Source organism: Trichogramma pretiosum, unplaced genomic scaffold (genome assembly GCF_000599845.2).
Source record: "Trichogramma pretiosum strain Unisexual culture from Peru unplaced genomic scaffold, Tpre_2.0 scaffold7, whole genome shotgun sequence".
NCBI classification, from domain to species: Eukaryota; Metazoa; Arthropoda; class Insecta; order Hymenoptera; family Trichogrammatidae; genus Trichogramma; species Trichogramma pretiosum.
The window spans coordinates 596779-610801 of NW_019641639.1; the positions used below are offsets into that span (position 1 = coordinate 596779).

The 14023-nt window shown below is 39.8% G+C and overlaps 1 long non-coding RNA gene across 2 annotated transcripts in view; it reads left to right on the forward strand.

The window, feature by feature from the left end:
- The first annotated feature begins 343 nt into the window (after positions 1 to 343).
- Positions 344 to 14023, forward strand: part of LOC106656152 — an 84387-nt gene continuing 70707 nt past the window's right edge. Inside the window, exons 1-2 of one of the 2 annotated variants that reach the window (XR_001339471.2) lie at positions 344 to 1091; positions 12023 to 12088. This is a non-coding gene — a long non-coding RNA (uncharacterized LOC106656152). Of the gene's footprint in view, positions 1092 to 5149; positions 6127 to 12022; positions 12089 to 14023 lie in introns of those variants that run through there. The other variant, XR_002763489.1, reaches the window with a different exon arrangement.

Sequence of the window (14023 nt, forward strand, 5' to 3'; positions counted from 1 at the left end):
AGCAGCGTGTACGTGTGCTCGCGCGCACGGCGGAGAGCGAGCTTCGAGCGAGCCTGCCAGCGGAGCGTCGGTGTGGGCGAAAATCGCGCACGTACACGGTGTATTCTCTTGTCCGTCGCTGCAAGCTCCGAGGACTTACAGTTTGGAGGCGCCACTGTACGGACCGACGTCGACGTCCGACGCGCCAGGAGAATTTGCGTGCGCAGGCAGAGCGCGAGAGCAAAGCACAGCGAGCGCACCGTATAGCGCGCCTACACTACTACCAGCACACAGCATCCCGCTTGTGCTGCGATCTTCCGCCTACGCGGCCGGCGCCTGCAGTCGCGCGCCCGCAAGCCCGCAAGTTCGACTCGTGTCCGAGGAGCGCGCACACGTCTCTCTGTCTCTCCGATAGAGCAGACGAGACGCAACGGCACAAGCAGTACACAAGCACAAGTAGTGTGTCGACGGCAGCAACTAAGGCCGCGCTCGCATCCCAAACTTCGCATTAAACCCAACAACCAACAATTTAAAGGGCCTTCGATTCTTTAGACAAGCTAAGAACGTTGCGCAAGCCACTTCGATCGTTTTCTTTTTTCACGGATTTTTCCTTTTCAATTTTTGCAAAACTAACAACCTGCTCGTTCTCGTTGTCGTTCAAGTACGCGTTCGTCAGCGAGACTGTCTTTGACATATGTCATAATATATAACCGATTCGTTGCGTGATTGACTGTTGCAGAGTGATATAACCGAGTGTGTGAGTTTTTCCGATAATTCGTTTAGGTGTGATAATTTGAGATTACCTTAAGTATAAGAAAAAAAAAAAAGTGATTCGACAACATAGTATATTGGTGGACAATATATTGCATTATCATTATAAGTGATCGAAAGGACACGACTGTCGATTCGCATCGCTCTGTGTATGTGGGTGAGACAAGTTGGGCGCTGAAGGAAAGATTCGTTTCAAGAATCCTTTGGTTTTTCCTTTTGCCCAAGGCTGTTATTGTTGTTCATTGTGTGTCGGGCCGCGAAAGACAGGAGTTAAGAGGAAGTGATAACAACAATTTTTTAAGACAATCATCATCGAAATCGATTCCAATCGATGGAATAGGGTAAGTTTTATATATTGCACCCAGAGCATCCTTTAACAAACTATAATTAAATTTTTTTTTTAATTCTTTCTACTTTTTTTTTAACTTTCTCTCTTAATTAATTATAGTAAGGAATCAGATCGCAAATGAATAAATTTAGTGAACGCGAGTGTTTATATCTAAAAATGTGAGCTTTGAAAAAGAAACTAAATAACAAGTGTACCTAAATCAATGATATAATTCATTTTTACTTGGTGATCCAATTTTCAGAGCAACAATTAAAAAAAAATGTTTACGGGTGAGTTATTCGAAAAATTATCGTTTAGAATAAACGCTTAGTGAGAAAGTAACTTAATTCAAGATAAATTCGTTTTCATTGCTGGCATGATGAATATAAAAATCAATTAATTATTTCAAGTCTACAATTGCACATTTTTATACAACTAAATAACATGAAATTTGTCTGAACCGGCAATTTATTGGTAATGAATAACAAGTAAACTTCTTTTTTTCAAATTCCACATCCATGATTAACTTTCGGTCAGATAAAAATTTTAATGTGTTCTAAAATATAAAAAAATAATTGCAAAAAGGTGAAATACTAAAGAAAAATAAGGTTCAACTTCACTATAAATTAAAAAATAAAATTTTCTCGGGAAAAGAGTCCGTATTGTAATTTATTCAAAATTTATAAGTGGATGAACGAATGGCTTATTCTAACACCGTGCATGCTGCACTCGAAGCGCTATTACTATTCTGTGTGGTCCGTCGGAAGGCTCGTTTGTTTTAGCGATCAACTGTAATTTATACTTTTTCAATTTTTTGACACAGGTCATCATATTAATTTTCTATCTTTAGTTCAAAAGTTAATTTTCTTTTCTACGTTCTCAAACATGATCTATTGTAGAGTTTTGTGCAATCCTGTATACTTAATAAGTACTCACAAATCCCTAAATAATAGATTATTTCAATTTCGCGACAAAACCTCTATTCAAAATTCTTAGCTATAACAAATATTACTAAACTTTCTTTAACTTCGCAATACACTCCGTAATTTTTCAACTATACACAAAACACAACATAACAACAAATTCTGAGAAATGCTCTGATCATTCTTGTAAAAACATCAAAATTGCCTACAACCTCTGCAACTACACAAAAATTCTGTGTAAATTAGTGTAAATTTAAAAAAGAATCAGCAGTTAAAACTAGCCTCAGCGACGGAGCTTCGCAACTGACGAACAAACGCAAACTATGACCGTTTCAAACTTAGAATCGTGAAAAGGTGGAACATACTGCGAGACCGGCAGTTGCGCGTAAACTGGTCAATCCAGTCATTCATCCGGTACATAATATATGCACGTACATACGTATAGAAACGCAAACGCACTTAGATACAAAAGAAAAGTAAAGTTTCAAAAACTTGAAAGTAAAAAAGCAGACCACAGCATAAACTGTAGTACATGGATACACACATTCATGGATATGCTCTCACCACTACTGCTACAATTCTAAAAATCAAACGCACAGCCCTGCACAAGCAGCAGGCCAATGGCCTCCCTCTCTTTTTCTGATTATACATCAATGAGTGGGAGGGCGCGAGTGACCCGCAAAGTATATCAAATGAGTAAAATATAATACCGCGTGTCGGAAACAGTCAGTAAAAGAGAGAGAGAGAGAGAGAGAGAGAGAGAGAGAGAGAGAGAGAGAGAGAGAGAGAGACAGATAAAGCAGTTTTTGTTTTACACTTTGTCTAGTTAGGAGATAAGTGCGTTTCACTATAATTGATGTATTTTTAATAAAAAGTAGAGTTGTTTTTTACTATTGAAATAGCTGTTTGTTCCCCGTATATAGCAGTATACTGTGTACTATTAAATTTCAACTTTATGATTAAAGCTTGATAAATTGATGAAGCTTTTATTCAAAATTGTAAATATTTCATTATTCATCTAGCTATTTATTCTGGCAAACATTTCCTCGTCATTTTCTCTAAATACAATCGATTATTTTTCATCGTTATTCGCTATTGATACTTTTGTACCAATGCAAGGTAGTAATTTCGTTATTTTAAGATACAAGAGGCTCCAAATTAATCAATTGCCCGTAATTTGTTTATGTTATATAGCATATTATTTCACATTCAACCACAAGTAATGAATCAATTTTCTTCATTGCTGATATTTGTGAATTAATCTGAGTGATTCGGTTTTCTACACGCTAGAATGATAACTTGTGTAGAAATCGAAATTAAGGGTAAGCTAAAACGAGTTGTAGCCAGGCGTTTCTCAAAATTTGCCACAAATTATTCGATTCGGAATGAGCAAAATTTTGAAAACTATGAAATTCAATATTAGAAGGTGTGAGTTGAATTATTGTAGCATAAAGTCTTTTTTTTCGTGCAAAAAGAAGAACGATAAAAACGTCGGGTAAAACAACCTATAAATCGAACAAATATCAACGCACACATTCGAAACGATGATACATCGAGACTTTGCATTCAATATGCGGCATCGTGCGCAAAATCGATCGTTTAATGAGGTAGTAGTAGCAACAGTACCAACATCAACGCGTTCTGCTCGCGCCAGCGATTAATGAACTGTTTTTATGTCACGGTCATGTGCACGAGTGAGAGAAAAAGGCATACATGTGACAATGAATTAGTTGCTTGCTATTGCCGCACGTGTTGAAAAGTCCGATGATCCTGTCCGTTTTTTTTCGCGTAAACTTTTTTTTAATAATAATGCTCATGCATTTGTGTACATAGGTGTGTGATGCGTGGGTGCGAACGTGAGTAGACGTTGACGGATTTTTAATAATAAAAATACTTTCCTGGGCATACTTTATGTGTAGCTTTTTTTGGTCCATCTAACAAGCTGTCAGTTGGACACAATGAACAGCACGACGACCGGCTGACAGTTACATAAAAGATGTTCGACCGCCCGGTAATTCAGAGAACAATAACCTTTCGGTTTTATAAATAAAAAAACTGCAATAAACACTCTGGGATGCATCTGCAGCAGAATGATTGATTGCTGGTAGAAGTATTTACAAGTCATAGCGAATTCATTCAGTAATTCAATCAGTTATTTAACATTTCTTATCAAACAATTAGCTCGAGATTTTAACGCGATGACACCCACATTTTCAAAAATTAAAGACGAGGAACATTAAAGTTAAAAAACATTAAGAAGTATTTTGTTTACACAGAAGTATTTTGAAAATAAAAAATCGATTCAAAAAGATTTAATAAGTTGGAAGGAATGAAGGTTTGGCTTAGGTATAGAGAGTAGTAAAGGGGTCGAGTACATTCGGTGGGGCTCGAGAAAAAAAGTAGCAGCGGCAGCAGCAGCAGCAGCAGCCGTCCACCTCTGTGTTTTTATCTTAAGACGTAGGATTTAAGAGGGGCGAGCGCAGGGTTGACCAGCAGCCACTGCTCGGCAGTGGAGCCGAGTCGTAGGAGGGGGGTCAAAAGAAAAGGCGCACACACGTACGAGTCAAGTTTTAAGAGTAGGAGGAAAGCTCAGGTCTGTTGGGCAAAGAGCGGGCTAACGGTATAGGTACAGGGCAGGGGATGTAAACGTCGACTGGCCACGAAGGGGTAGTGGAGAGCGAGTCGGAGCTCCAGCAGTAGCAGTAGCAACATCAAGCGCAACCCCTCTTCTCGCGCCCTCAACTTGGGGTAACGCTCGCACACGTACAGAGGGGTGGGGATAAGACTAACCGGTTACGCGAGTGTGTGTACACAGAGCACCAACACACACGTTGGAGAGGCTGAGAGTGGAGGAAGAGAGGTGGATGGCTCGGAACGGGAGGAGGGTGGCTGTATGCTCGTCTCTGCGCCTGGTGGGGGAGGTTGCTTTTCTCACTCGTTCTCTCGTTCTCTTTCTCGCCCGCTGCTTCTCTACAGCTACCCTACGCGCGAGAGCTGTGTACGTGTACGTTTACGTAGGTACACATATCGCGCGCGGCGGACTGCAGCTCTCGCAGCAGCTATCTCTATCCGTGTGCGCTGGCGTGTGGGTGTGTGCACGCGTGTGGGGTTAGGCCGCTATCTCGTCGTCAGTAGCCAAGCGGCGGCCTTATCACGCGGGTGTGCTGTGTGCCGCGCCGCGGGTAGCTCGCGTGGTGCTACCGGTTCACCCACCGACGACGATCCACCACCTCTCGCATACGCTTCGACGACACCGAGCAGCAGACGAGAATTATATACATAGCGGTAGCGAAGCGCGCGAGAGAGAGAGAGAGAAAAGAGCGCCCACGAGAGAAGGAAGGAAGGAAGGAAGGAAAGGGGCTGGAGGAGACGCGCGCGCCTCGCCACGACCGATCACTTAAGACGCCCACAGCTAGTGCGCACCACACCTTGTGTAACGTCGCCGCGTGCGCGCGTATGTGCTAGCACACACGTCACCCCCTTGACCATCACCCATAGAGAAAGAGAGAGAGAGAGAGAGAGAGGCCACCCACCCACCCTCCTGCCAAGGAGAGCATCGCAACCCCTTCTCGGCGCAGCAGCAGCAAACGGAGCCGGAGAAAGATAAGGCGCACGTGAGAGAGAGCAGCAGCAGCAGCAGCAGCTAGCTCAGATCTCTCTCAAACGCGCGCTGACCACCGAACAAGGAGGACACGCGGCGTGTGTCCGCGATTATTCAACCAACTTCGCTTCTTCTAATCAACTCGAGCCGGTTGTGCATTGCAACAACAGTGTCTTTTTCTAACTCCGGTGTGCTCTCTCAGTGAGTGGGTGTTGTTCTTCGTCTTCTTTTATTGTGATTTTATCGCAATTTTTCAACAACGATTCGTCTTTAGTGCCACTTACAGTTTTTTCCAATTTTTCATTTTTCTCGCAAGAACATGTGGTGCTACTGAATTTTAACCAAATATAGTAAAGCGCTTAACAATCGAGTGCAAAGTTATACGTTCACCGTTGCAGCGAATAGTGAAGTACAGTTCTCGGTCGAAGGGGACATGACTCGTCGATAATTGGTGTTTTTTTTCTTTTGCGTAAAATTAAAAGTACACACCAGTGACACATGCGTTAACTAACATTGTTCATAAGGTAATAACATTGAAGAAGATTCGAAAAAACTTAGTAGGAATTTTTAATTTTTAGTTATTTCATATCCGTGAAATTGGTGTTCATGAAGTATCAATAGTATTAATATTTTTATTATTGTTATTGTTATTACTAACATTATTGCTTATTAATAAATTATATAATTTTGTATCGTTTCAATAAATTTTCATCCCTTTTCTTTTTAGTAGTTTTAATGTTATGAATTAAATTTATTTTTTATTTTAAGTTTATTTACAAAAATTTTATATGTGCTTATGTGCAGTGCGTTGACAATAATACGATGAACCAGTTTTCGCATCACGCAATCAAACAGAGCTGATTGCAATTATCGAATTCATTATTTGAATTTTCCAAATGTCATCGGTATTTTTGTCAATGCACTATTCATTATTTGTGTTATTAGTGACTGTTAAATAAAACGCAAACGTACTCAATGTTTATTAGAAAGCTTACTCCATGGTAAACTTTCTTATAATGATTTGAAAAAGTTTACTTTTAAGCACTAATCATGTGCGAAATGAATCGATGAATCGAGCTTGCACGTTTAGTGTAACAGCGCGTATCGATTCTATTCGAGAAAAAAGCCTGTGTAATTACTTGAATTTGTAAAAACGTTCAAAAAAGCAAAATAACGCCTATACTTGTGAATTAGAGAATGCATTATTTACCTTTAATCGGAATAATTCCAATTGTACAGTTTATTACATGCTACGCATACGTACAGCGTATTCCTTATATGGCGTACTTGAGTACCGGCTTAAAAAAATTGATGTATTTTTGCGTTAGTAGTGAGGCCGCTGAAGTACAAAACATTTTTCGAGTTAGACTCTCATTGTAATTGGCATATATTTTTCTTCGTAAAATATATGAGCTTGTGCATCGTTTTGTGTTTATTTTTATTTACGTTTCGCATCCCTTAAGATCCATTACGGCCCATTTTACATCGAGCATACCCTAAAACTATATAAAATATTATTTCAAATATAAATTTAGTACTTGACCAGATTCACGAGCTTTAAAGCTCAGTAGGAAGAAAATTTGAATAGTAGTTTTTTTATATGCAAGATCTTTTAACAGTGACAAGATTACGAGTTCAAACTAGATGTTTTACTTGTTCAAAAGGTTCATTTAGTTCTTTGAGAATAAATTAAGGGGATATAGTAGCTAGTAATAATATCAAAATTTCAATCCAGTTTTCTGAAACTTCTACTGAATATTTTGCCAAAAGGCTCTATGGCGACCTTAAGAACATCAAAATGAAGGTCGCCATAGAGCATTTTCGAGAAATATTCAGTAGAAGTTTCAAAAAATTGGATTGAAATTTTGATATTTCGGCTGGCTTCTATATCTCCTTAAATTTACTAAACTTTTACTAAACTTACTAAATTTACTAAACAATATTAAACTATATTTCTTAAATTGCTCGAATCAGTTTTTCACTTTTCAATGTACAAAAATCTCCTTTATGCGACTGTCAAATCCTGTCAAATCCTCTTTCCACATTTTGTACGTGTACGACACGAGACTTTTCCGTGATATAACATCGACATAACGGAGAGGCAACTGTTGAACTATACGCCTCAGACAACACTCCTAAGTATGTGCAATGTGCATGTATCGACTGTAGTATAGAGAAGCAGAGCGAAAGAGGATACATGCAGTCTGCACGGCCGCTACTGCAGCGTGAATGATGAATTTCCGAAGGGACTCGAGAGCGCGGCTACAGAAAGGCCCTCTCTAATAAGGGAAGTTTGAGGGATGCGTGTGTACAAGCTGGATGCTTATAATATTGCACGGGTAACCAAACCACGCAGTTGTATTTGTGTGTGCGTGCGCGTGCTTGTCGTCTGCCGATACGAGCAAGAGACCGTGGCAGAGCTTTTGGTCATGTTATACGAGCGGGCGCGTACGATGGGGTAAAACTTGATGTATAGAACGAGAGGGTCGAGAGATGCGCGAGTCACGATGCGATGATGTGTCGTTTCGTTGACATTGATTGAACTGCATTTATTCGGATTAATTTTCAGCTTAAAATCAACGTTTTCGCAAATTTGCATAAGAATGCAGGCGATGAATAAATCGAAGTAAAATTATATACGTTATAATTCACGTACACGTAGCCGAGTAACTCGGAAGGCGGAAGCTTGTAAGAGTGAAAGAAGAGTGAAAAAGAGAGACGAGAATGACAGGGGGCTTAGAGGGATTGCTTGAGTGGTTGATCAGCGACAGAATTAAACTCGGCGTCTCCATTACGCGCCAGAACGAGAAAGAGAGAGAGAGAGAGAGAGAGCGAAAGAGACCAATCTTATGACTCTACTCGCGCTTCCCCTCTTTTTTGACGACGATGACACTCTTTATCTGCACTTCCGCAAACCCCGCAACGTAGAATTGACTACATACACGCACAGACACCGCTCGGCAGTTTACTACAACTAAAACGGATACTTACCTCTTCGATGTATCATATTCTCTTTTGCTTAGTGTTTGTTTGTGTGTTTGCTAATGAATTTTCCACAGCCAATTAGCTCGATAGCTCCCGGGCGACGCTTATAATATCCACAATATATAATAGAGAGAATACATTCTTGATTAAACTGTAGCATTGGCGAAAGCGCACCGGAGATAGTCGCACGCGGCAAAGCTAAGTTTTCAAACTTATATAGCTAAGAGGTTAAGACGGGACTGAGATTTGAGTGCCTTGCAGCGCGTGCATGGCTTTGGGGATTAATCTAGAAATGCTCAAGTTATGCGTGACGCCTTCAAGTCATTTTACTTTAATTTGTTACGTATATATACACTTGTATAGATACAACTTATTCTCTTGCGAAAATCGCAATAAGTTATTTAGGTATCTCGGAATACTTGTATCGAAAAACTTATGCTAACAATGATGAATGGTTTTCTGATAGTCATAGTTTGGGTCGGTAAAGTATCAATAATTTCTATTAGTTTGCAAATATCAAACTATTGGCAGAAAACTTGGAGTAAAAGACGTACGGATATTATTTTCTAGAAATATGATTACTTCCTCGACTTGTAAGATTAACTTTTTTAAATAGCTTTTCATTACGTATTCAATTCTTGAATGGTATAATAATTTGACTTACAGCCGAAGCGATGCGGTTGCAACAGCAAATAAGCCCAATAATAATATACACTAGTTTAGAGTAATTCGACAGTTTAATGCTGTTACTTATACTCATTTTTGAACATCCAAACTACTACAAATATTCATCTTCAAGAAACATAATTATCATTCTTCAGACAATTAGTCGATTAAGAATGTTTCACTTCTTCTTTTTTTTTGCATTCTTTGAGTTTGAAACGCGCGTAGAAACCAAGTAGTGATGAAAATTGAGTCTGGTAGCACTAGAAAGTTTAAAAACAAATAGTTATAAGTGCATGAATATTGAGTGGTAGGAGAACTTTGTACAAAGTTTATTCCAGTTAGTTTTCTATATCGATTCTCATTCTCTGGATCAATGAAAAGCTCTGTATCATCGAGTACAGTTCGTACAATCGCGAGCTCGAACAATCGCACGAAAAAAAAGTTCTGTGCACGTAATGATAATCGACTACTAAACAAAAGCTTGATGCATAATGGGCCACTCAGAGAGTTATTTAAAATACTTCGCTACTGCAATAGTAAACGGATGACTTGAATTGTGACTTGAATTTCCAACGATCAATGTAAGTTTAAATCAAATGATATTTTTGACTTCTTGATGCGAAAACGAAAAGTTGGATCGAGTAAAGCGCAGGTTAGAAGTTGTAGCGGGCATTATTATCAGCCACTAAACGTTCGATTAATGCAAAAACTCAGGTCATGAAAAGAGAAAGCTCGGGTACATATGAAATAATGCTGGCGCGCTCGAGCAGGCGGCAAACTTCAAAGGTCAACGAATTTAATTAACGCAATCAAATGAAAATATTCTCGCGCTCGCACTGCAACAGCAGCATTGACATTCGTTTGTAAAGTATGCGTGGCTGTGTGTGAGCACGCGAATAAAATTAAAGCACATATACACACTCACGCATACATCGATTGTAATAAAGTGGGTGGAAGGGTTGTTGTACTCGTCCTCTTTACCGCCCGGTCTCTCTCTCTCTCCCCCCTTCACACTCGCACACATACATACATTTGACTCATTATGCAAAAGTTCGTTGCGCGTACTTTCTCTCTCTCTCTCGCTCGCGGTTTCGATATTCGTATTCACACACTCTCATGTACATTCGAACTGTGTACGCTTGTGTAAGTAGAGATGCTCGTTCGTTTTGAAAACGGCGTGTGTAGCATTGACCCAGAAATCTATCATTGCTCTTTCAATGAATTGTGCGTGTGAGTGCGATCGGTTTACGTGATTCTTTTAATTTTGACAAGCGAGCTTTGCTTGTGCATTAACAAAAAGCACATTGCTACCAATAATAAGCGAAAAAAATAAGAAAAGCTTGACTCTTTATTAGATCTGTAGATTAATTACTTAACTCTCGCAAAAGTTGTTATATAATAAAAAAAGTATGATTTTACATTTATTGTACATAAATTACTAGGTAAGAGTTTAATAAATACTGGCTGATATCATTCAATAAATCAAGGTAGAAGAAAAATTCTCAAATACAATGAATAAGATATTTTGCAGTTAATAATTGTTAAAACATTAGAATTTAAAGAGTTATTTCATGAAAGCGAGTAGAATTTGCCAATGAGATTTTAACCATTTGAATGCATATCCTAGATCCAGCTGGGGGGTAGTACTTTGAGCATTTGCTCAGTAGGTGGCGCGACCATACTCAATGAACGAGCCAGTAGTTCTTCGTCGTTTGAACTCGTATAGCTTTGCATGCGCATGATCGTTCTCAACTTTTGAACTTGTTTTCAATTTTCATTTCTATTATCATTAATAAAATTGTTTAGTTTTATTTAAAAAACTCTTCAAACAGAATTACTATAAATTTTATAGCTTATTAGAGGTCATTTTTTCAAATGCAACTATGATATTGCGGCTGACATTTAAGTGGCTCCTAATGAAAATCGTGAATTAATTTAACTGTAGAATTTAATTAAACAATCAAGTTGTAACAATTTTCACTCTATGATGAAATCACTTTGAACCCTTATTTAATAAATTTGCAATAACTATAAAGAAAAAAAGAAGGGCGTAATATCATGGTACTTTAATTATCATTGCGTTAAATTTCTGATTCAATTGACTTTTCTGGCAAATGCCACTTTTACGCAAGGTAATCATCATCGTCGCAACTGCATCGAAGTGTAAGGGAGAAGACGGGCGCTGGCTAATAAAAAAAAAGTCGTCGCGTGCTGCCTCGAGCTCGAGTCATTGAATTACTTGACGCGCGCGCCCGCGTCTGAGCGAGACAATCCCTGCCCTTGGCTCATTGTACATATCATACGAGCGCAGTGAAGATGACGATGACTGCAGCCTCAGATATACTCGTATCCCTAGTCACGAGACTTGGTCGGGGAATAAAAGACTTTTTCGATGCTTTTCATATGCAACTCCTGCGAGAAGATTGCCTTATTAAATATCTCGATGTTTTGTATTGCGCTCGAGGGAGGGCTGCCGCGAGAGACGAGCTCGTTTACGTGGCTAATTATCATCGTAGTCGCTCGCAATCGTTATTTTTATTATCTTTTCTGCCCTGGCTTCTCATTTGAACGTGCGCGTTCTTATTTATACGCGGCGCATAATGCTCAGCGTCTCTTGCAGCCATTTCTTTATTTTGTGTTCCGCAGTTGACGATTTTCCACTTAAGTGAATACGTTCAAATGCGTACGTGCTTACGCATACGCGGGGGTTGCAGCTCAAGTTGACTTTTTCACAAAGTAATGACCGTATGTTTTTTTATTTCTGTGCAGATTCATCGTATAAGGTTCTGAGCCCTCGTGATCTGGCTGTGCAATACGGATATAGCGGCCCAAAGGGTAAGTCATCTGCAAAAGCATTTTGTCGAAAATAATAAAACGAGTTAGAAAATTGAACGAGCGTGAGTGCAGAAAAAAATCTCGTAAGAAAGTGTTTAGCGGAGAGTATGTCCAGGTTTAAGTTGAATACAGCGATGAAAACATAAATCTAAAATAGTAGGGGTCGTCCCTGTATCAAAGTACAGGGCAATAATAACAATGGTATGTGGGTTGGCAGAGACAGAGCCCTATCTTCGCTGTGTTTACATTTTCTTGATGCTGCAGAATTAAACTCAAGCTGGTGTACATTATATATATATATATGGCTACGCGAAAAAGCTCGAGACGTGAAGTAGACAAGTGCATTAAAATGCTCGGTATAGCGCAGAATGAAATTTTCGCAAACTGAAGAGGCTTCACTGCCACCGCGCGCACTATGGAACGAAGGAGAATAAGAAAAGAAATAACGTCATAATATCACGGCGAAAGCGCGGCGCGTAGGAAGCGCGATACAAATGAAGGACGTACGCGAAGCACAAAGGAATGCAAAGTAAGAATCTCTTTACTACTCGTCGCGAGCTCGCACGACCCGCGTACTATGCACTAGGCCGTACGTGTGTGTGTGCGCGCGGCTGTGTGTGTTGCACGCCTATACACACGTGGAACGCTTTTATGTGTCAGAAAAAGAGCCGAGGCTGAGTGAGCGAGCGAGAGGCTGAAGATGACATTATCATAGAAGACGTATGTGCATTTTTTTCCTTCTCTTTAGCCTGCAACCCCGAGCTCTTTTGCCTTGTGAGTTTTGTGCGCGATCTCTCTTTTTCTTTTTTTTTCCATCGTCAAGTTGCAGAATAGAGATCAGAAAAATGCTGTGAATCGATCGGTCGTATAAATGTGTAAAGGATGTAAACAGCGGAAACCAAACCGAGATATCATTGTGGTTTTTTATACATTATAAAATTTGCACGCGCTTTCAATGCGATCGATTCGTTAAGTGAAAACGTTGACGATTTTTATCCAGCTTGGGTAGACATCACTCGATATCTTCTATTTGTAGAGAGCACCTTGCTACGCTGTAAGTTTTACATAATGTGTAGGCATTATATAGATTAAACAAAAGACACAAAAAAGCGAGATAACGAGGCCAAGCGCTAATGTAGCTGATTTAAGTATTTAGCGTAGCCTTGGACACATCTAGTTGCTCTATAGGGACAAGAGCAGCAGCAGCAGCATCACCGTTAATTAATCTTTATAAGGTCGACGACGGTCAACGGATAAAAAAAAGATTCTATACGCGGAGAAGCCATATAGTCGTCGCTGATGTTGCTTGGCGAGCACGTCCAATTGGAGTTTCGCGAAAGAGGAAACGGAATCGCGATTAAGCGAGCTATCATGCGAGCAGTGAGGAGGAGAGGAGGTTCTCTTATTTTGCAGAACATGGCGGACTCGCCTGCGCGCCTATTGAATAGCTGCTATAGAGAGACAGAGAGAGATGTAACGTATAGAAGTGCAGTTCTTTCCGGCGAGAGGACGAATGAGGCCGGATCTTCGCTTCGCGACCAATAGCCGCGTATTGAGGAGTGCTCGAGAAATGAGGTAACGATGATGATGATGATGATGACGACGACGACGACGACGACGATGACTGCGATCGTGATGATGACGATGGGCTTCGATGTATGAGGCCTGCCTCGTATGTCTGTGTGTGGTTAATAGACGAGATTGCTACCGGCTCATACGAGATACATTTATGCTCTAGGACTTTATCTATTGACATCTTTGAACTTTAGGAATTGCATTGAAAATATATTCAAAATTTAGATATCAACTGAAATTATCGTTGAGAAAGAAAATTTGTTTTCAAATATTTATTTTTTACTTATCTTTTGCCTATCGTTTCATTGACTGTGGCTTTGTAATGGTAGATTTTTCGATCAATTTAAATGCGAACAATAC